At 41.7% G+C, this 25,047-nt stretch overlaps 1 long non-coding RNA gene across 1 annotated transcript; it reads right to left on the bottom strand.

Annotated features, from left to right (window-relative positions):
• Positions 1-212: 212 nt before the first annotated feature.
• On the bottom strand, positions 213-1,025 carry LOC137074089 (uncharacterized). Its single transcript, XR_010904900.1, has 3 exons — positions 882-1,025; positions 602-653; positions 213-371 (listed from the first exon to the last, which is right to left on the bottom strand). It is a non-coding gene; the product is annotated as an uncharacterized lncRNA (long non-coding RNA).
• Positions 1,026-25,047: the final 24,022 nt, after the last annotated feature.

The following is a 25,047-nucleotide window of genomic DNA, read 5'->3' as shown; positions in this document are numbered from 1 at the left end:
AGACATCAATGTGTCGCCACGAGCCGCTGTGTTTAATATGGATTCGTATGTCTGTGTGTGTTTTACTCTCATAGAAATACACCCCACTGGCATGCATTATATGAGCAACAGCTGAGTTAAAAATCTTCATTTGTGTTCTACTGAAGAAATAAACACACCTACATCTCGGAAGCCCAGCAGATAAACAGCACAGTCTAATTTTTTGAGTGAACTATACCTTTAATACAGATTGAAGCCTGTTGTTTTCAGTCTTTTGATCTGGGATACTGGCAGCTATTGGGGATCTCACCATCTTCATGTACTAATTGTAGATGTCATCAAGGCCTTGTCCTGAAGAATCTCAGCACCAAACGCTGGGCTTTATATCTGATCTGGTAATAAGAGCACAGCAATAACTGTAAGAACTCTAATGATATCTTTACCCTCTGACACTGTATTGTTATATAATTCAAACATTTTAGAGGCTAATAGTATGAGCAGTGAGTACGCTGAAAAATAACTTAAATGCCTAAAGTTGTTGACCGCCTGAACCATAGTCAGCATTTAAAGTATTTAAGTATTTAGTAAAAGTATTAAAAATTTATCAGTAAAATATACATACAAATAGTGGGGCACTGTAGTATGGTGTCTCAGAAATGTAACTCAAAACAGACCTAGAGAAAATATATTAATATTAATGACCATAACATCCTGTTATCATAATAGTTGATCATAAATACAAACTATAACAAATTACATTTGTCACCTTGTCTAATTTTGCTGATTATTTTACCCTAAAGGCGTTTCAGACGGTCTTACTGTAACAACATGGAGTTAATGTTTTTAAAATGTACAGAACCCCAACTTTTGAACAGTAGTATAATTTTTGAGGTTTTGCTTACCAGTCATCTAGTTTTTAGCCTGAGATTTTCTTCAACAGGAGTGCAGGCCATCAGCATGGAAGAATCTAGGAACATAAACAGTTTATCACAGAGCCTATATAATGTCAGGCTTATTAGAAGGAAACAAGCTAGAGCAGAGGTGAAATGCAGATAAGAGAAGTAGAATATACATAGTATACATACAATAATTTCTTAACATAATTTGTTTTAGGCTTACTTCATTTTACATTGCTCAGTGTTACTTATGTGTGGTTGTCAGAACCTTGCAAACTGTAATAAAAAATAATTTTGCAAAAGAAAATAACATGCATAGTGATGTAGGTAAAATATGTTGTATGGTAACACTTTGGTAAGGGAAATATTCACTTAACTTTTGCCTCAAATTCATAATTTACTGCTTAATAGATAGTAAGGTAGTTGTTGTAGCGTTTAAGTTTAGTTAGATACCAGGAAGAATTTAGGGATGTTGTAGTATAAGGTCATGCATTAATATGTGCTTAATAATACTAATAAACAGCAAATGTGCAAGCTAAGAATTGTTCACCTTACTAAAGTGTTACCTTTTGTAGAATTTTTTTTTTTTTTACTGAAATCACAGGGGGAAAAAATGAACGCAATTGGTATTAAATAATTAAACATTAAATGTGATTTTTTTTTTTTTTACCGTTAAAGAACATTTCATTTGATTTTGGCGTTTCCTGTAATAACATTAACAGTAACTTATAGTGAAGTTAGGTTAAATAAATTAGCTCACTTCCAATAACCCATTGACAGACTACCAGCAAACCTAAAAAAAACTATCAAAGCCTCTCTTCTGCACATAAAGACGTGATTAAAAACTCACTTTCATTAGAGCTAAAGTATATTAGCAAACTGCTAATAAAAAACGGTTGAGATGCTAACGGACTTTTTCAAAGACACTGAACAATTTTAATAAAGTAAATATTCGACAGAAGCGTGTCAGTTACAGTAAGAAACGTGTACGGAACAGTTTTATATTATTTGTGTAATGTTTAGGGACTAAACTTACCTGAAAGCAGCGAAAATAACAGGAGCGTGTCCGTTACTGTTCTGTTGCTGGCTTGCAGCATACCCCGGCCCGTTTCCCCATGGTAACTTCCACTGTTTGAATGTTCAACGCGCACGCCCGTCAAAGTCACGCAGCACCATTACATAAATAAAGACGTACATTACCAATTTAATGAACAGTCAGTTTATTTATCAAATGATGACAAATGTTCAGACAGTTTGGCAACTCAAAAAACTTTGGCACATGAGAGTATGCACCATTTCTGACTAAAAACTGTGAGGAATTCTTGGAGTGAAAACTGCGATTACAAACTGGGGCCGACGTCGGCCAGACGTATGTGTGCTATCTGGGTAATTTCTATATTATATTTTAATCTGTTATATTTTAAAATATATGACAGACAGTGTACATTAGATTATTTCATATTTACCATGTTTACAATATATATGATAATTATATACTATGTAATATAAATCAATATATTTAAGACATATGTTCCCATTTAAATCTGATTATATTATCCAGTACATTGAGGTATATTATCTCATATAATTTTATATATATTTACATATATATACAATGACTCTTCCAATATATAATTTCATATATTGTAGGATATATTTCAATATATATAGCAATATATTGAATAGTATAATGATATGTATTTAGTCAATATATGAAAACGGCAATAATTGCAGTATTGTCCCATATATTGCAATATATAACTTGCATATATAATATATTATTATATCATATATCATATGATATATTACCATGTAAATTTCACAATATATGGAGACACATGATATATATTGTCAACTAATATATTGAGAAATATATTGTCAACTAATATATTGAGAAATATATTTTTGTTGCGTAAGGGTGGGCATTGTATGTGTGTGTTTTTTTGTTGTTGTAATGTTCAATTTCTCATTTTACCTATGTGGTGCAGTGGTTATTTTTGTACTGTGGTAGTCCACCGCTTGAAGGAAGGAAACACTGCAGTATTGGCTGTCTCAATGTGTGTGTGTATATTTATGCTAGTTTCACCATATTTGCATATGGACCATGTGTAAAATTTTCTTGTTCTTGAAGTTAGGTAAAATCAATATCTTTATAAAGAAAGGAAATCCTTCTTTATAGAGAAAAGAAAAGCCAACTGTCGCACTCTTAAGCCAACCACTTTGCTGATAAAACCTTTCCAAAATCCCCCGAATTTATATTCTAAAATTTTGGCTATTAAAATAAAAGGACAAATGTGTTAATACAGTAATAGGAAAAGTAAATGTAGACTGTTCAGTTTAAATTGAGCTGTATGAGTTTAATTTATTCTTTGATGTTTATTCTGAAGCTTACATTTACTCGTTTCTGCATAATATTCACATATATGTTCTGCACCCTCTATTCCTGATTTAAAAAAAAAGCAAATAATACACAAACAGTAGTAGCAGAGGAAAGATAAGACCTACTCTCCATTTCTACACCATACATCAGTTGAGATGCAAGTAAACTATTGGTGTCAGGTGACAATTGACCATAAGCAAACAACAGATGTAAAACAGTCACAGTTTATGCCTTCAGCTACATATGTGTAAAAAAATACCATTGCTTTGATTTTATCTTTTTGACATGCAATTTAGTTGCATTTGCTAATACATAAAAATACATTCATTTGTCATACTAGTGTCACACACCATTACACATACATCATTTCAACTTCTGCCACGACAAATTATAACATTAAAGAATTGTAACTGTACATACAAATTTCAAGATGAACAGACTCGCAGTTCAAAATGATTTGTATTCTAGACATTTTATTAACATAAATCCAGTGAACCATGCACGACAGCTGTTAAAGTGACTGATTGTCTCTATGTTTATATGTTTATTTTAATGTTAATTTATTATATAAGATTAAAAAATATGTTATAAACTGCATCTGGAAACAGAATGCAGTTCAGTTTCCTTAAATACAATAAATTTCGTTTTATATGTGAATACTCTAGTAAGTATGGTGCTATTATTTGCATGCATACTTTTGTGCAAACATGCATATATATATATATATATATATATATATATATATATATATATATATATATATATATATTATATATATATATATATATATATATTGAGAGAGAGAGAGAGAGACAGAGAGAGAGAGAGAGAGAGAGAGAGAGAGAGAGAGAGAGAGAAGAGAGAGAGAGAGAGAGAGAGAGAGAGAGAGAGAGAGAGAGAGAGCAGAGGCTGCAGTACTGGCCCAGTACTGCAGCCGTACTAAATTAAACCACAACACAATGAATTTGCCACAACACAACGGAAACGAGCCACAACACAATGAAATCACCACAACACAATGGAAACGAGCCACAGCACAACGGAAACGAGCCACAGCACAACGGAAACGAGCCACAACACAACGGAAACGAGCCACAACACAACGGAAACGAGCCACAGCACAACGTAAACGAGCCACAACACAACGTAAACGAGCCACAACACAACGGAAACGAGCCACAACACAACGGAAACGAGCCACAGCACAACGGAAACGAGCCACAGCACAACGGAACGAGCCACAACACAACGGAAACGAGCCACAGCACAACGGAAACGAGCCACAGCACAATGGAAACGAGCCACAGCACAACGGAAACGGAGCCACAGCACAATGGAAACGAGCCACAGCACAACGGAAACGAGCCACAACACAACGGAAACGAGCCACAGCACAACGGAAACGAGCCACAGCACAACGGAAACGAGCCACAATACAACGAAAACGAGCCACAACACAACGGAAACGAGCCACAACACAACGGAAACGAGCCACAGCACAACGAAAACGAGCCACAGCACAACGGAAACGAGCCACAACACAACGGAAACGAGCCACAACACAACGGAACGAGCCACAGCACAACGGAAACGAGCCACAACACAACGGAAACGAGCCACAACACAACGCAAACGAGCCACAGCACAACGGAAACGAGCCACAACACAACGGAAACGAGCCACAGCACAACGGAAACGAGCCACAACAACGAAAACGAGCCACAACACAACGGAAACGAGCCACAACACAACGGAAACGAGCCACAGCACAACGCAAATGAGCCACAACACAACGAAAACGAGCCACAGCACAACGCAAACGAGCCACAACACAACGGAAACGAGCCACAGCAAAACGGAAACGAGCCACAGCACAACGGAAACGAGCCACAACACAACGGAAACGAGCCACAACAACGGAAACTAGCCACAACACAACGGAAACGAGCCACAGCACAACGGAAACGAGCCACAACACAACGGAAACGAGCCACAGCACAACGGAAACGAGCCACAACACAACGAAAACGAGCCACAACACAACGGAAACGAGCCACAACACAACGGAAACGAGCCACAACACAACGGAAACGAGCCACAGCACAACGGAAACGAGCCACAGCACAACGGAAACGAGCCACAACAACGAAAACGAGCCACAACACAACGGAAACGAGCCACAGCACAACGCAAATGAGCCACAACACAACGAAAACAAGCCACAGCACAACGCAAACGAGCCACAACACAATGGAAACGAGCCACAGCAAAACGGAAACGAGCCACAACACAACGGAAACGAGCCACAACACAACAGAAACGAGCCACAACACAACGGAAACGAGCCACAACACAACGAAAACGAGCCACAACACAACGGAAACGAGCCACAACACAACGGAAACGAGCCACAACACAACGGAAACGAGCCACAGCACAACGGAAACGAGCCACAGCACAACAGAAACGAGCCACAACACAACGGAAACGAGCCACAGCACAACGCAAAAGAGCCACAACACAATGGAAACGAGCCACAACACAACGGAAACGAGCCACAGCACAACGGAAATGAGCCACAACACAACGGAAACGAGCCACAGCACAATGGAAACGAGCCACAGCACAACGGAAACGAGCCACAACACAACGGAAATGAGCCACAGCACAACGGAAATGAGCCACAGCACAACGGAAACGAGCCACAGCACAACGAAAACGAGCCACAACAACGGAAACGAGCCACAACACAACGGAAACGAGCCACAGCACAATGGAAACGAGCCACAACACAACAGAAACGAGCCACAGCACAACGGAAACGAGCCACAACACAACGGAAACGAGCCACAACACAACGGAAACGAGCCACAACACAACGCAAATGAGCCACAACACAACGAAAACGAGCCACAACACAACGAAAACAAGGCACAACACAAGGAAATCACCACAGCACAACGGAAATGCTCCCGTCCACGAGGGGGTTCTCGGAGTGCAATAAAGTTAGTTCCCTATATCGAGGGAACTTTGCACTGCGTCGAAACGACGAAATTGGGGATGCTCCCTAAGCATCAACGCATCTGAAGTATGAATGAAATTAGTCCAATCCTGATTGGTGCCACGTCATGATGTAGATGTGATGGCATACCCGGAAGCTATAAAGGGGAGGCCGGCGCATAGTAGCGTCAGTTATCGCTCTTCAGCATAACGCTCTGTGTGACATTGTCTGTCTATTTACTGTTGTGTGTCCCATATATATATATATATATATATATATATATATATATATATATATATATATATATATATATATATATATCATGGCGACTAGAAGCACTGAGTTTAGACAATGTGTGCCTCCGTGCCCCCGTTTCATGTCGGGTGCGGACACACATTCGTTATGTGTACTGTGTTTGGGTGTTCAGCATGCCACAGCGGCTCTCGTGGGAGCCGCTTGTAAGCATTGTGAGAAGCTGACGCTTAAAGTGCTTCGCTCGCGGCTGCCGTTTTCAGTGAACCCTGTGGTTCTGGACCTGTGACCGCCAAGGCGGCTTGGCGTCGCAGATCATGGGGTTCACAGCTGGATTTGTCAGCGGAGATTGAGACTGCCGAGGCACTTTCTCAATCATCTGCTGACAGTTCAGATGATCTCCCTCCCCGTGTGGAAGCCCGCGGTGCGGCTTCTTCCCCCGGGGTGGGCGGTCCGACGCTCGTTCTGTCTGGTTCTGAGGAACTAGACGAGTTCGACGTCGAGGCGGGTGGTGAAGATATTGTGTCGCCACACCGCTTATCGCCTGAGAGCGCTTTGCTTTATCGCGATAATTGACGCTACTTTGCGCCGGCCTCCCCTTTATAGCTTCCGGGTATGCCATCACATCTACTTCATGACGTGGCACCAATCAGGATTGGACTAGTTTCATTCATACTTCAGATGAGTTGATGCTTAGGGAGCATCCCCAATTTCGTCGTTTCAACGCAGTGCTCGTTCCCTCTCAGGGAACAAGGGTTATATACATAACCCGAGACGTTTTCCTTGCCATTGGTCTATAGATTGACCAGTCTTACAAAGATATAAACACTACGATCAGTTTGTTAAGTGTGTAACCATTGTATATCGACATGAAATATCAACTCAAAATCACCTACATGCATTACAGCTGCATATTTATACTCAAAAACGTTTTTACTCGCGATCACTGTGCTTGATGCCTAAGGGAACGTCTGCCAATTCCAAAAAATTGTTTGAAACGTATAATTTTATTAATTTTGTTTAAATGTTCAAATTCTAATGTTATGCATTGAGTCAGTTTTTTTAGAATACAAAAAGCTGTGGGATTTTAACGTCTGTTTTTGAATGTTAAAAGTAATTTTAATTCATACAAATTACATGTTTCAACTGCATGGTGGAATTGGGAGACGTTCCCTTGGGCTTCAAGCACCATGGCAGCGAGAGAGAGAGAGAGAGTCATATTAAAGACTTTTGTGAGAGGTGTTTAATGAGAGTTTTGTAAAAAAAAAAAGTTTACCTTTGTAAATGGTAAATGGACAAAATACATGAAAAGCATGACGACTTTACTAATTCTTTATCAGTATTACACAGCATGGCCGACTGCTTTAATGAAGTACACACTTAAAATCTTTTCAAGTATGAAAACAGCCATTTTCAAATACTGCTTACAAAGAGATGAATACATATAAGGAAATAAAGAAATGGCTTCAAAATTTGTCTGTGAATTCCTTCACACTTCTGTTTATCTTTTCACTCAGCTAAAAACTGTGATTAAGAAACATGGCATGATAAAGTAATTGAGTATATAATACCTGGAGAGTTGAAAGCAAAATAGAACAAGATGTTAGAATTGCCATTCACTTCAGTAACAACAGCAGCTTACTGGCACAGTGGCATATCCTGATTTTGCCCTGGGTCAACATATTTTGATAACGAGTTGATAAGGGGAATTTTGATAATGAGATAACGAGTTCAAACAGATAGCATTAATACAGGTAATGAGTGGAGGACAGATGAGCCTATTAAAGAAGTAGTTACCGGTCTGGGAAAGCCAGAAATATTGCTTTTTTGTACATGACCAAATACTTATTTTCCACCATAATTTGCAACAACAACAACAAAAAATCAGAAATTGTGATTTTCTGTATTTTGTTTTCTCATTCTGTCTTCATAGTTGGAGTGTACCTATGATGAAAATTACAGGCCTCTCTCATCTTTTTAAATGGGAGAACTTGCACATTTAATGGCTGACTAAATACTTTTGTGCCCCACTGTAAATATGCACTACTTTAATTGTAAGAAAAGCCGATGTAGCTGTTGAGGAAAACGAATAAAGAATAACAGTCAAAGCAACAATCATTCTCCCATCCGCCATGTTTGAAGTTTATGGTATGCCCTCCTTGGAAACTCTTGCATCATAATTATATATAAATATGAGTTCCCTTTCGAGAGAGGTTCCTCGTATTACGTATGGGAAAAACTCCTTTTCTCGAGAATGTGAAGCAAAACTTTTAATAAAGGTATCTATGTAAAGCGCAGTGAGCTGCACGGCCATAGCCCAGCGCGAGGAGCGCTCTGATTGGCCGGGCTGCGGCAACTGCAGGAACCTATGGTGAGGCGGCTGAGAGGAACGAACCAATGGGGGGCGTTCCAGAAGCCCGCCGAAAAAGGTGCTTATATTTGCATACAGGAGGCTATATAAGACCCTAATTCGCCATAGGTGTCAGATTTTATCTCCTTCAGCGATACCTTCGCTGGTCTCCGGAAGAAGCACCGCCGTTGAAAAGGCACCAGCGGAACCTGCAGCTGAGGACGACGGACTCCCTCTCCGCCTTCTCTGCCGTTCCAGCTACGCCATCCGGCGTTATATATCCTTTAAACTGTGTCTATGTTGAGTGTTATATGTGTTTGTGTTGCCGCTGCAACGCCACTTCTAGAGCTTACAGGCTTGTTCTACTCGAGGACTCTCTCGTTCCGCCGCGTCGTTAAGCGCCGCGGAAAGACGGAGCTCTTCTCACTCTCCCTCTGCTCTCGTCCCGTCGCGCTGAATAGCGCCGCGGAAAGAGAGAATGTTAGAGGACATGAGCACACTCAAGCCGAAGCTCTCTTCACTCTGCCGCCGCCGCGGCTCTTCTTCCGCCGCTGCCACAGAGTTGTTCCCACTCTTCTCTCATTCCGTCGCGCTACAGCCGCGGACAGAGAATACTAGAGTGAATAGGCGAACTCGAGCCGAAGCTCTCGCCGTGCTAGAAGCGCCGCGGACAGAGTTTTACCTCACGCTTCCAATTCTCTCGTCCTGTCGCTCTATCGCCGCGGACAGAGAATACTAGAGTGAATAAACAAACTCGAGCCGAAGCTCTCGCCGTGCTAGAAGCGCCGCGGACAGAGTTTTACCTCACGCTTCCAATTCTCTCGTCCTGTCGCTCTATCGCCGCGGACAGAGAATAATAGAGTGAATAAACAAACTCGAGCCGAAGCTCTCGCCGTGCTAGAAGCGCCGCGGACAGAGTTTTACCTCACGCTTCCAATTCTCTCGTCCTGTCGCTCTATCGCCGCGGACAGAGAATAATAGAGTGAATAAACAAACTCGAGCCGAAGCTCTCGCCGTGCTAGAAGCGCCGCGGACAGAGTTTTACCTCACGCTTCCAATTCTCTCGTCCTGTCGCTCTATCGCCGCGGACAGAGAATACTAGAGTGAATAAACAAACTCGAGCCGAAGCTCTCGCCGTGCTAGAAGCGCCGCGGACAGAGTTTTACCTCACGCTTCCAATTCTCTCGTCCTGTCGCTCTATCGCCGCGGACAGAGAATACTAGAGTGAATAAACAAACTCGAGCCGAAGCTCTCGCCGTGCTAGAAGCGCCGCGGACAGAGTTTTACCTCACGCTTCCAATTCTCTCGTCCTGTCGCTCTATCGCCGCGGACAGAGAATACTAGAGTGAATAAACAAACTCGAGCCGAAGCTCTCGCCGTGCTAGAAGCGCCGCGGACAGAGTTTTACCTCACGCTTCCAATTCTCTCGTCCTGTCGCTCTATCGCCGCGGACAGAGAATACTAGAGTGAATAAACAAACTCGAGCTGAAGCTCTCGCCGTGCTAGAAGCGCCGCGGACAGAGTTTTACCTCACGCTTCCAATTCTCTCGTCCTGTCGCTCTATCGCCGCGGACAGAGAATAATAGAGTGAATAAACTAACTCGAGCCGAAGCTCTCGCCGTGCTAGAAGCGCCGCGGACAGAGTTTTACCTCACGCTTCCAATTCTCTCGTCCTGTCGCTCTATCGCCGCGGACAGAGAATAATAGAGTGAATAAACAAACTCGAGCTGAAGCTCTCGCCGTGCTAGAAGCGCCGCGGACAGAGTTTTACCTCACGCTTCCAATTCTCTCGTCCTGTCGCTCTATCGCCGCGGACAGAGAATACTAGAGTGAATAAACAAACTCGAGCTGAAGCTCTCGCCGTGCTAGAAGCGCCGCGGACAGAGTTTTACCTCACGCTTCCAATTCTCTCGTCCTGTCGCTCTATCGCCGCGGACAGAAAATAATAGAGTGAATAAACTAACTCGAGCCGAAGCTCTCGCCGTGCTAGAAGCGCCGCGGACAGAGTTTTTCCTCACGCTTCCAATTCTCTCGTCCTGTCGCTCTATCGCCGCGGACAGAGAATAATAGAGTGAATAAACAAACTCGAGCCGAAGCTCTCGCCGTGCTCATTCTACCGCCGCCGTGCTGAAGCGCTGCGGACAGAGAATACTAGAGTAAGTTAGACGAGCGAGCTCGGGCTGTTGGGTATGTCAAGAACAATGTCGCTGCAGCGCGCGCTTACTGCCAAGGAAGTTGTAATGGCTGCCTTGTCATGATAGCGCGCGCCCCTTCCACAGCGCGTTGCTGACTAGAGCGCGGCTTACGTCATAGCACGCGCTCACTGTCAGAGCATAAGGGCGTCGGAAAATGGCTGCCAAGCTAAGCCCTTTTTTCACTCTATCACTTCCAGTCCCCTTTATTCAGGCGGCTGGAAAGGTTTTTACACTGTAGACAAAGTGTCCACTACACAGTGTGCACCCCTACATAAGCACTGTTAATTCAGCCCCACAAAATCACAAATAAATCCCGCCGCGGCCGGATTACACCATATAAAGTCAACTAGCCTTATTGCAGTCAACTAGCCTGTGGTCAAACACGCTTGTCTGCATGCGCGCTTTCAGTCTAGACTAGAGCATAACGGCATTGTGGAATGGCTCACATACCACCCGCACTTCCTTACATTCTCCCAGTTCCCTTAAGTTAAGTGACTGGAGATGAAATATTGCAGTCAACTAGCCTGTGTTAAACACGCTCGTCTGCACACTAATGCTGTGTGCGTTTACCCCTGTGGATTTGCTCACTGGTTTGCACCGTGGGTATTCTACGTAGGTTGTGCGCCACTGCACATTGTTTACACTACACACAAAAGAGCTTTCTATGTAGGAAATGTGCCCACTTTACAGTCTGCACTCCTGCACCCAAGCACTTTTCACAAAGTTCACTCTCGCACACACAATATAAATGTGAGGCGTGCGCCCACTGCAAAGCCTGCACCGCCAAAACTAACACTATCCCCACAGTGTTACAAGCAGTGTTACAGCACAAGCAACCCGGCTAACAGGCCCCTATTACTAAGCGGCCAGCCCCCGAATCTAATTCAACCCCTGGCTTTACGAGCCCAGGCCTGGCAGGCCATTCCTGGTATATAATATTGGGTGTTGAACATATAAAATGAGGTTCTCGCTACAGTTTTGCTCGCAGACCCCGCGATTCAAGCCGTGGTCGAGCCCTCTGTAAGAAGCAGTGTCAGTCACGTGCTTCTCGCTGAGGCATTGAGACTGTTAAAGGAGAGAGCGGCGAAAACAGTACACCCGACGCTAGCGAGTCAGGTTTTTACTGTCGCTAATTCCTCATGCCGAAAATGGGTGGCGGTCTCAGGCCCATTTTCCAGGCATCTGAACAAAGCACTTATGACACGCTCGTTTCAAGGTGCTGACGGTGAAACAAATCCTCGCGCACATTCGCCCCGGGGATTGGGTTTTCTCAATAGATCTGAAAAACGCATACTTCACGTTACGATAACCCCCCACCCCCACTACAGGCCATTCTTGAGATTCGCCTTCGAGGGGCAGGCTTATCAGTACAGTCATTGTCATAGACTCAAGACTTACGGCATAAGAACCACCACGTCTTGATAATGTACATAAAATCGCTAGGGCAGCCGAGATCAGACTCTGTTCACTGCATGGCTAAGCATCTCCTTTTATGGGCAGAGCACAATCTGAGCTCCCTAAGGGCGGCTTACGTGCCAGGTATTCTGAATCAGGGTCCGGACATGTTATCCAGAGGACCCATGTCCCCAGGGGGATGGTCCCTTTACCCGCAAACAATTCAGCTTGCACAGCACACGCTGCCCAATATTTTTTCTGCAAACGCAGGGATGCCCTGGCCCATGTTGGCCCAGACTCCCTCTATATGTTCCCTCCGATCGCGATCCAGCTGCAGCCGGTGCTTTTTAATAGCCCCACTTTGGAAGAACCGCACATGGTTCTCCATACTGTTTCAGCTGTCAGACACAGCCCCATGCCTATTCTGCCAATGAAAGGGAAGGTCTGGCATCCCAATCCCGAGCTGTGGGCCCTCCACGTATGGCCCATCAACGGTATCCGGGAACCTCTCTGACAAGTTATGAACACTATTTCGGAAGCTAGAGCCCCTGCTATCTGGCAGCTCTGCTTGAAGTGGTCAGTGGTTTTCTAACCAATGTGCTACGCGAAACATCGACGCACACTCATGCGAACTGGCGGAACCGCTCGCTTTCTCCAAGAGCTAATGGATGCGGGTCGTCCCCCCTCCATACTCGGGGTGTGTGTCTCCGCCATAGCAGCTAGCCACGCTCCTATCGCGGCACATTCACTAGGGAAAAGTGATCTTATTGTGTGTTTTCTTAAAGGGGCCAGGAGATTCAGCTCGCCTTGCCCCTACCTCGGTCCCTATTTGGGACCTCGCCATGGTTTTGGAGGCCGTGAAGGGTTCCCCCTCCTAACCACTTCAGAACACGAGCTTGAAGCACATATCACTCAAAACCGTTTTTCTGCTGGCTGTGGCCTCGGTTAACCGAGTGGGTGGCTTACCTGCACTCTCGGTGAGCCCTTCCTGTCTTGAGTTTGGGTCCAGCAACTTCAAGGTTGTGCTCAAACCGAGGCATGGTTTTATGCTGAAAGTGCTATCAACCCCTTCAGTATGCAGGTCTTTGCACTGCTTAACCCGCGTCTTAGAGAGAATAAGACGCAAACATATTCTGCCCAGTCAGAGCTTTGAGATTGTATCTAGAGCGCTCCGCCCCCTTCAGGCAGTCGGATCAGCTCTTCATTGCTTCGGTGGCCGCACTAAAGTTGTGCTGTCATGAAACAGTCTCTCACACTGGATAGTGGATGCAGTCCCACTAGCATATAGGTCCAGGACCTAACCTGTCCTACAGGCATTTAAGCCCACTCCTCTAGAGGCATGGCCTCATCTTGGGCTTGGTCGTGTGACATTTCTTTGGAAGATATCTGTGCGGCGGCAGGCTGGGCCTCTCCGTCCACTTTTATCAGATTCTACAAGTTGGAGGTTCCAGCTCTACAAGCAGGGCTTCTCTCCATCTAGGCTCTATCTTGACCCTGGCAAACAGATTGCCTTACATTTTGGCCTGTACACATTAGTCCTTAAGCACTATTCATTCATCATAAGATCCGACTATGTCCGATCAGCTGTTCAAACGAACCGACTCTTCCGGTTCTTCATTCCCCTTATAAGCCGCCTCTGTCGGTGTCTCGGGGGTTTATAACATGTGCTTTGGGTATACTGGGTCAGTCAGCACACACGGCGCTTTACATTGTGTTCCCATACGTAATACGAGGAACCTCTCTCGAAAGGGAACGTACTCGGTTACTTTCGTAACCTCGGTTCCCTGAGAGAGAGGAACGAGTATTACGTTCCGTGCCGTGTTTATGCTTCTCAGGTATCGCTTCAGTCGATCTTAAAACCTGACACCTATGGCGAATTAGGGTCTTATATAGCCTCCTGTATGCAAATATAAGCACCTTTTTCGGCGGGCTTCTGGAACGCCCCCCATTGGTTCGTTCCTCTCAGCCGCCTCACCATAGGTTCCTGCAGTTGCCGCAGCCCGGCCAATCAGAGCGCTCCTCGCGCTGGGCTATGGCCGTGCAGCTCACTGCGCTTTACATAGATACCTTTATTAAAAGTTTTGCTTCACATTCTCGAGAAAAGGAGTTTTTCCCATACGTAATACTCGTTCCTCTCTCTCAGGGAACCGAGGTTACGAAAGTAACCGAGTACGTTTCCCAGTAGTAAATAGAACTTGACTTGGCATCCAAAATTTCTAATTTCTGACCAGGACATAATGTAATATATATAATGTTTTATATAATGATAAGATGTGTGGGTATATAAATCCACACGTCTTACTTTGTGTGTGTGTGTGTGTGTGTGTGTGTGTGTGTGTGTGTGTGTGTGTGTGTGTGTGTGTGTGTGTGTGTGTGTGGAATTATAAGTATTTGCTGGAAGCCTGCAGAGCTGTTTGCAGAGTAAGTGCAGATTATGTACCTACTGTGTTTATTGTCTGTCAGGCTCTCATTGTTCACCATAAAATAACGTTTCACTACAAGGTTTGACATTAAAAGCATATTTATTTCAAACTGCCTTCAGCAGGAACGCTATTAGCAACAAGAGATGGCGAGAAAGAAACGTAAACAGCACAGTTCTTTTGAGACCTTTGTTTATGAGAAACACAAATTTATTGTATGTCATGCAACTTGAAGTTCCTTCAATCAAATAAAATGTCTGTGTCAACCATAGGCTATAATATGAATACGGGTCCCATTTTGTGATAGTTCACCTGAACAAAATAACTGCCCTTTACATGATCACTTACTGTAACGTCCAGGTTTTTAAAAAAAAAAAAAGGCATTATGCATGTCACCATGTGTCACAGAACCTGAATTCCTGGAACATCTTTGTTGATCCTGGAACAACATTCCCATCAACCCAATTCCAATCAGATTTGAGGGAAAATTTTACAGTTTAATTCATGTTTAGGCTTAGGGTTAGGTGCTTCTACATCTGTGTTATTCATTCCCATCTGGTTTTAGGGATAGGTGTATGGTTAGGTTTAGGGTTTAGGCATATGGTAAGGATTACATTTTCAGACATGAATGTTGTAGATAATTGAATAAACAGAAGCATATTAGTATGTTTTACACACAGAAAAAATAGCATGTATTTAACCGAAATTGCGGAATCGTCAGCAAGCTGACTATCTAGATAGTGCAGTGAATGATTAATTGGCTATCAATGAATGGGATGGTACATTTCATCAAATTAAATATTTTCAATACATTTTGGCTTTAAAAAGATTTCCAAAATAAATAGGCAAGAATAATGATGTCTTCCATTTTTTTCAACAACAATGCACTTCATGATAAGTGTGTAATAACTTCAGAAGTAGGAAGTATTTACGGCAGCACGTGAAGGCAGCAGAATTCCATTCTGCACAAAAATAAATAAATAAAATAAAATCCCCCAAACCAGTGCAGTCAAACTAATAAATACATGGAACCCCTACCAACAGGTGATATTTTATTCTCAGAGATACTGATATATAAACCCCCAACATTGTAACTAGAAACCCTGAATAATGAAACAGACCCTTATTAGGGATTGCAGTTTCTCCTTATATGTAATAATTAGCACTTAGTGGGATGCTAACCCCAGATCGTTAGCATTTCCCACTGAGACAGCACTTCTTCATGGCGCTTGATAAATCATAGCCACTTTATCTGCATTTTTTGGAGGGTATTTTTTTAATAGCAAATTTAGCAAATATGTCTATCTTGCCCTGCCATAAAGACAAAGAAAAAAAGGGACAAAAGTGTCTGACAGCAGAGGTCAAAATCGATCTGTCTCTGTTTATGTTCGCTCTTTCAAGGTCTTTTGACAAACAGAGGTGCTCGGGGAGAAAAAAAAACACACACACACAAAAAAAAAACTCTCTTTTCTCATGAGAGGACTAAGAGGGAGAAAAAAAAAACGTAGGGAATGAGTGGTCGATTAGAGAAGAGTTGTGGGTTTGCTTTTACCCCATCTTGAGCTAAATGTAAATTCTTTATAAGATTCATGTCACCAGGGTCTTTTTTAGGCATAGGGAATAAGTGCGTATCTGGCACTAGATTTTTGTGTGTAAAGGGTGTCACGGCCACTAAAATGTTATTCCCGCCCCCACTAGTTCCCCCACACTATTGGATCAGGAAACTGTCAGTCTGACGATTCCTTTATGTTATTGGATCAGAGTACTGTCAATTACTGTCAAAAAAGTTAGTGTTTGGAGACCTCAAAAACACCATTAGATCAAAGAGCTCGGTCAATGCTTCGGCAAGGTTATGCTCTTTTTTACTGTAAAATAAAGCTAAATTCAAACTAAAGGCCAATATAAAAAATAAAATAAAAAACAGTAAAATGTGCACAAAACTGTATTTGTGGCAGTTGAGTAATCATGCCGTGAAATGGGCAGACAGCAGTGCATGTTAAAGGCAATGAAATGCTGAAGTGAGTGTGCAGTTATATTTTAATATTACATTTTTTTTCTTACTTGCAGCTCCAAAAGGTTTTTGCGCCAGTGCATTGTTAAAAGAATCAGTGTGTTTTGTTATCCAAAGGACTGCGGGTGAAAATTAGCTTTGAGCTAAATCCGGTACAATACATGAAATGGAAACATTTATGTTAAAAATTGTACATTGTCCTTTTTATGAATAAAGAAAATTAAAGTATTGTCCCATTTAAAACTTTAACAGCCAATTTAAAAATGGCTTAATAAAATGTGCTATAATTCACAACATTAATACATCCTTTGCTAAATCACTTTGTCGAATTTAACACATCTTTACAGGCTGCATCTTTCAGTTCTAAGAGTGCTTAATGCAAGCAGTGTTGTACACAAAGGCGGCATACCCAGATAGCATGTAAACATTGAATGTGTATTCAGTGTTGATGCGCCAATTCCAATTACATTGAATTAGTGTTACAAAGTGATGTTTCTTCAGCATCACTTGCACCCTAAGTTAATGTTGAAGCAATACTGATATTTTAACCACAAATCAATGGTAATGTCATGATTCAACATTACAGAATATTTTTTCAACATCACTTTTGCACCCTCGGTTAATGTTAAAGCAATGTTGAGATTTCAACAAAAAGATCAATAATAATAATAATAATAATAATAATAATAATAATAATAATAATAATAATAATAATAATATCATTGAATCGACATTATGAACTGATGTTAGTTCAATATTACATTTGAACCCACATTAAATGTTGAATCAATGGTGAAATAAAAATGATTACGGTAATGGCAATACTATTGAATCAACATTACATTATGATTGATTTTAGATAACTGATGTTAAATCAACACTGACATTATCAAAAATAACCTTTGGTAATATTGTTGAATCAACATGGATTCTACATCACTGATGTTGAATCAACACTTAAATTAACAAAACTAATCTTTGATAATATTGTTTGATCAATGTTACAATGTGATGTTGATTCTTGATCCATTTTGTTGAAACTGAAAATATAACTGAAATGCAATGATAACATAAAACAACTTTGCCCTCTGAGGTACCAAGTTAATGTTGAAACTACATTAATATTCAAACTACACGTCAATGGACCATTACAAATTTGGAAAAAAACGTTCACCTTCTCAGCTGTTGAGTCAATTTATTTTATTTAGAAGTTTACCACAATCAGTGACAAAATATATGTATATAAAAATCTTTCTTTAAAAAGGGGGGAAAGATGACAAAATAATTACATCCTTTAAAAATAAAATTAGTTTCTGAAGTCTGGTTTCATTATAGCTACAGGTGGTCCAACATTTCAGGTTTTAAAAATCTGGCTTGCATCAGACGACTGCCTCTTTTCCTTTGGGTTCTCTGAAATCTGACAAAGAAAGCATGATATTACTTCAGTTGTCAATTCAGTTGTCATGCATACAGTCACATTTAAGAATGTTAATATACTACAATATGATTCACTTAAAAAAGAAAGTTGCTCAACAGAAGATATTCAAACTATGGTTATAGTACCATTACATTCTGTATATTTATTTTAGTTTTCTAAAATCTATTAAAGGTGCAATAAATTTCTTTGTGCATCTGTAAAAATTGAGGTAAAAATATCAAAAAAATGACCTACACGCATCAAAAGAATGAGAAGAAATAAGGCCGATGATGTCATTAAACAAATGTCAAGTTATAGTGCTGCAGAGATATCAACCTTAATTAGCAGTAGCATTACTAGCCCCGGCCCGACAGGTATCGTAATACCAGTCTCGGCCATGGGAGGCGGTATGCGGGCAACATAACCACCAGCCAACCTGGCGTACTTGAACCTGATGTCAATCATGTGGAAAGTACAGCCCACTACTTCATTTCAGTTCATTTTATGATAAAAATGGCTGTTTTTACTTGACTGGAAAAAGCAGAAGTGCGGGCGCCCGGCGACTGTGTCCCGTCCCCTCATAATAAAAGTCCCAGTACTCGCAAGCCGTTTAGAATAGGCACCCTCCAGTGGACGAAAAGTTGCATAGTGCACCATTAATGTCTCAAAATTAAAAGAAAGCATGTCTGATTTGCCCACCAAGTTTTTCTTCAGCCCTAGTTAAACACACCTGAAGCAGCTGATCCCAGCCATTAGGATCAATGAAAACTTCAGGCAGGTGTATTGGAGAATAAACACATCTGAGCAAAAAAAAGAAAAAAAAAAGAAAAAAAACATCAACAAAAAATAGATAGTTCACATGAAAATTGTCATCATTTACTCACCCACCTGTATGAGTGTCTTTCCTCTGCTCAACACAAAATAATATATTTTAATGAACGTTGGTATTCAGACAGTTGATGGTAGCCATTGATTTAGGAAACAATACTATAGGTGCCAATGGTAAGCAAAGCAGATGTAGCTGTTGAGGAAAAACGAATAAAGAATAACAGTCAAAGCAACAATCATTCTCCCATCCACCATGTTTGAAGTTTATGGTACGCCCTCCTTGGAAACTTTATAACACACATATATCACATCACAATTATCTATAAATATGTGTTTCCCAGTAGTCAATAGAACTTCTTGACTTGGCATCCAAAATTTCCAATTTCTGACCAGGACATATATTTGACTAATGTAATATGTGATGTTGTATATGATGATACAATGTGTGTATCATAAACAGTCTGGTTACTAACATTTATTAAATACTTTATTTTTTGTTCAGCAGAAGACGGGGGGGTGGGGGGGGGTGGAAGTAAATGATGACCGTTTTAATTTTTCAGATTCACCATATGTGAACAGGCTACTAGAACAGGCTGCACAACTCCTGGTTCAAGCTCTTGTTCTCTCCAGACTGGATTATTGTAATGCTCTTCTTGCTGGGCTTCCAGCATGCACTATCAAACCCTTGCAGCTGATCCAGAATGCAGCGGCGAGAGTGGTCTTTAATGAGCCGAAGAGAACGCATGTTACGCCTCTCTTCATCAAACTGCACTGGTTGCCAATGGCTGCTCGCATCAAATTCAAGGCTCTAGTTCTCGCCTACAAAACAACCACTGGTTCCGCACCATTATACCTAAACTCAATTGTTCAGACTTACACACCCTCCAGAAGCTTGCGTTCTGCGAATGAGCGGCGCCTCGTGGTTCCTTCCCAAAGAGGCATGAAATCGCTCTCACGGACATTTTCCTGGACCGTTCCCACCTGGTGGAATGACCTGCCGATCTCAATTCGTGCTGCCGAGTCTGTAGCCATTTTTAAAAAACATCTTAAGACACATATTTTCCAATTGCACTTTTCCTATTGCACTTGACCAATACAGAATAGCACTTACTGATCATATCTACGTCTCTCATCCGGATTTGTGCCTTCAGGCGGGTATGTTACATAGTTATCATAGCTACCAAAACCCAGTGTTCTGTATTTTGCGTACGTGAGTTTTTGCTGTCGATGGCTATTGCTGCGCGTTTAGCTAGAATGCCATACAAAACCAACCCATTGGGCCACTGAATCCGCATTAACGACAACAGTTGGGGCATCAGCCTTAGTCCTAATGGGTTGTTATCTTAGCTATCCAAATCCAGTGTTCTGTATTTTCCGTACGTGAGTATTTGTTGTAGCTGGCTATAAAAAAAAAAAAACAGTTGTGTACTCTGCTAATTCATTGAGATTTCTTACAGCTCTTACAGGTTGTTGGCTTTGTTTGTTTCGTTGCTTCTATTGCTCTACCCTTTTTTTTTGTAAGTCGCTTTGGATAAAAGCGTCTGCTAAATGATTAAATGTAAATGTAAATATGTAGACCTTAATAATTAAATAAATCACAATATAGCCATCTCAGTCCCTTTCTCAATAAACCAAAGATTTGTTTTAGTTGGGGTTAGGGGTTAATGCACGTTTACTTTTGGCACTCATATGGGAGATAAAGGTTTAATTTCATTTCCCTGATCTCATTCATTCATTCATTCATTCATTCATTCATTCATTCATTCATTCATTCATTCATTCATTCATTCATTCATTCTCTCTAAAAGAAAGTCCTGGCATAAATCTATTGTCTCTATCAAGAACCCCCCACCCCCTATAAATAAATAAATGAATACATACATAAATAAATTAAAAAAGCTAAATAAATTGAACATAATTAATTACCAAGCCAGTCAATAAACAAAAAAATGACTCAGCATTGCACAGGACATTGATGAATAGGCTATAGTCAGCAGCACAATTGGCTTGACTCTCCAGATAAATAATAAATCCCTGTAGAGTTACCCATCATTAAACAGCCCTTGTAGTTTGTAGTTATGTCATCAGAAAATGGAGGCCTTTAGTGCCAACATCAAACGATAGTATACAGAATTTATATAACTCCCTGTGTTTGACAGAGTAATAAATATGGGCAACGTCTCATAATAGACACTGATACAGATCATGTCTGAGTTGACTAATGTTTTATGAGTATGAAGAGCGAAGAGCAGTGAGAATAATTCATAAGTGAGAACATAAGTGAATGACGGTTTTATGCTTCCTGTGTCTGATGTTTATGGCTGCCTGATGCCTTTATCTGAGCGAAGGTCATTACTTCCTGTTCCTTTTATGAAGAGTTAAACATTATCATTCAGTTTTTTTCTCAAAATGATTCCGTCTTTTTTAATTCATGGTATGTTATTTACCAAAGCTGTTGTGATTTTCAACTATGACCAGCAATTTCGTCAATAATAATGTTCTAATTCTTCATTAGTTGTCATGGTTTCTTATTACACACCTGCTCCTTTTCTCGTTAATCGTAGCCCTATGTATTTAAGCCCTGTATTCATTCAGTTCATTGTCTTGTGTTGCTGTTTGTGGTTCTTATGTATGCTTTTGCTATTTATGTCAATTAAAGTCTATCATCTTCATTCGTTTTGCATCACGCATCATCGTTGGGATTTACTGCACAACAACCCCTGACACAACATGAGAACATAAGATTCTGTTTAAATGGCAATTAACTATGGATGTCTCTGTCCACTTTCTCCTGCTGGAGCAAAGGGGAATCGGTCCCTCGAAGATCACACCAGGGAATTTCTCGATCTGACAAGCCTCACTCACTACCCCAGCCGCTCGCTTGCGTTTTCTACTACAACTGGCTTAGCAAGTGGTCGAAGGCACACCTGCCCATGGATGGTATTCTAAGAAAGTTCAGCTGAATATGTGACACGGGTGCTGGTGCAGTGCGACTCACCAATTACCATCTGCCTTGCTGACGATGACATTCCCAGCCTCTGGACCCAGTGCCCATCCAGCCATCAGCCATGATAAAAGTCAAGTCAAAGCCAATGCTACTGCTAACTTGGATCTCCAGCTCACAGCTCACCATGAAAACTGAGCCGGAGCAATTTGCATTATGCTAATTTCATCCTAGAGCCGAAGCCCAACATGGAGTCTGTCCAGCTGCGAGCTGACATCAACATCTGTTGTTGAGGGCATTTTAGTGGAGTGCGAGGGCATTAATTGGAGCCTCGTCCATTCACCAGTTGCTGAAGTTTGTACAATGAGCTGGGTTCCAGAGGAAATAATTTATTAAGAGCTGGATGAGGAGGTGTTTCTGGTATTCAGTCACCGTTCCCATCAGGTTCCAGGTCATCAATGAATTAGTCCAGTTTGGAGTGGTCTAAGTCATCATTGGATAAGCTCAGTTCCAAGTCATTACTGGATAGGCGCAGTTCCAAATCATCCAAGTCATTGCTCATGAAGCATAGCTTCAAGTCACCTTTGGCTCCCTTTCCCTCCTCCACTAGCAAAGCCATCCAGTTCCTCTGCCTCATCTCCTCTCTCTCTCTTCAGCCCCTCAGCTCCTTCAGTGATTCGGCCCTGGTGCACAGATTTGCCTGGGACTTCAGTCATCAGCTCTACCTTGGCTCATGGATCACTCAGCTCCGCCTCCAAGCCTCCTGGACTCCACATCGGCCCTCGCCTTCCCCATGGCTCAATGGTCATACCACCCTGCAGCTCCAGGTGGCCCTTGCAAAAATGTCACCAGTTCTGGGGTTTTCTGTCAATATGGGGTGCTGTGTGTACATTAATAAGAATTTTTTTTTTACCTAAATGATTTTAGCAAATGGCTGCAATATAACAAAGAGTGAAACATTTAAGGGGATCTGAATACTTTCAATAGCCACTGTAAGTGTGTTGCACCGTTCCTGTCGGATCCAATATAGAAGGCACCGTTACTGCTGTGTTCACACTGCACGATGGATTGGCCACAGGGGCATGTAAGAAGTGACAAGGAAACAAGACAAGATCACACATGCATCAGACCGGGTTCTCGCACAAGATTGGAATTGTTATTAAAAATATAAATTGCAGAAAGCTTGCAATCCAAATTGACAGTGCTCAGACTTGCAGCGAAAAGCAGAAAAATAAAATAAGACTATGGAGGAGGAAATTGTTGGGGAGACAAGGGGAAAGTTTTCTGCAAAGATATTTGGAGGTAAATAAATAATTTTGCAATGTGCTGCTGTTGCGGCTGGTCAAGTAAATGTTTGTGCTTTGTTTCTGTTCGATATAATTGTAAAATACTGATATTCTGGTCTATAACTCCTCCCCAAACCTCTCACTGCCCTGTATCTTGCTCTCTCATTGGCAGTAGGTCATCACCAGTGTAATTTTTGGTCAGAACACATTTCACACAATAGGATTATGAATCGCTGACAGGTCCATATATTTAGCATGACAAATATGTCATGGGCGTTCGATCATTGACACTGCGTGATTTTCACTCGCGTGAATGAGCACTGACTTGCCTATGATTTCGGGCATTTTTCAGTAATGTGAACTCGCCATTAGTTGCTCGATCCGGTGTTAGCTTCACGTATGTTATTTACCTACTACTACTTGTCATGCTCGAATAAGTAGGTGTCTACTGAACTTTAATTAAGTAGTTTGCGATGTCACCAACCCAGGAAGAAGCTTTTTGTAGTCCCTTAATAGCTGTATGTTGTAGTCCTTAAAAATCGATTTCCGTAATATTAAATATCTCCTTGCACTGAGCTTTGAGTGTCATAACTTTGCAGATGTTGTTTATGCTCAAACAGCAATATGACACACTAACTTTAGTTAGTGTGTTACATTGATGTTTGAGCATAAACAAGTCACACTAGATATCACTTATTGAGCATAAACAAGTCACACTAGACAAGTCACTTAGTCACACTATATGGTCGCAAGGAACGCATATGATGAAGGAGATTAGACCAGGGAACAGACTTTAATAATAAATCCTCAAACACATAGCTTCAGAATATATGCAAACAAGATCGGAAAATAATAAAATAGGGAGTATACACAGGGATAATGAGGGAACTAAACAGACACAGCTGAATGTAATGATAAGCTAATGAGTTACCAAGGAAGCAAACTGTGAACAGGATTAAGCTTGGAACATACTCTGCAAGAACAAATAAATGTGTTCGTTTTCTCGAGGTGGCAAGAACAAGAACAAAGTTCGTTCTGGCAGTATATTCCATACTTCACGAAAAAAGCAGGTGCCGATCATCTGCGTTTCTCCGCATTAACCACGCCCACATTAAATGTCTGACCAATCACACAATAGTTCTCGGACACCCGCAAGAAAAAAGTTCTGCTCAGACGATAGGCTTGTTCGACTTCCTCCAGCGATGCGCAGACCAATCGGCAGCAGACTTGAAGCAGCGCATGCCAAGTTTTGTCTGACTTGAGACAGTGCCGACTGCACGTGACTGTGACGTATGTCAACAAAGTACCGCGAGAGCGATTTGAGAGTAGCCGGCTGATGCAGCCGCTGCAGATTCTCAAGGGGGACTGCAGCAGGCTGCTCGAGCTCTAATGACGACACAGCTGATCCACGATTGGCCGGATTCACTGCATGACAGCGATCACGTGTGTTTCGTGTTTATTCTAAAACCTTATGTTACGCTAATGCTACGAGAACTTTTTTCTCTGTTCTTGCGGAGTATGTGGCAGCCTTTAAAAGGAACTAAACAGAACATGAAGAGTTTGGTTGCAAAACGTGATGAACACCATTTTTTGAAATTTTGATTTTATTATTGAAAATCACTGTTTAGATGTACCTTAATCTATGTGTGAATTGCTGCCATTAATAAGATTTAGGCCCCGTCCACACAAAGCC

Source organism: Pseudorasbora parva, chromosome 4 (assembly GCF_024679245.1).
Source record: "Pseudorasbora parva isolate DD20220531a chromosome 4, ASM2467924v1, whole genome shotgun sequence".
NCBI classification, from domain to species: domain Eukaryota; kingdom Metazoa; phylum Chordata; class Actinopteri; order Cypriniformes; family Gobionidae; genus Pseudorasbora; species Pseudorasbora parva.
The sequence above is the reverse complement of the archived record's forward strand: the minus strand, read 5'-3'. Positions and strand labels throughout refer to the sequence as shown.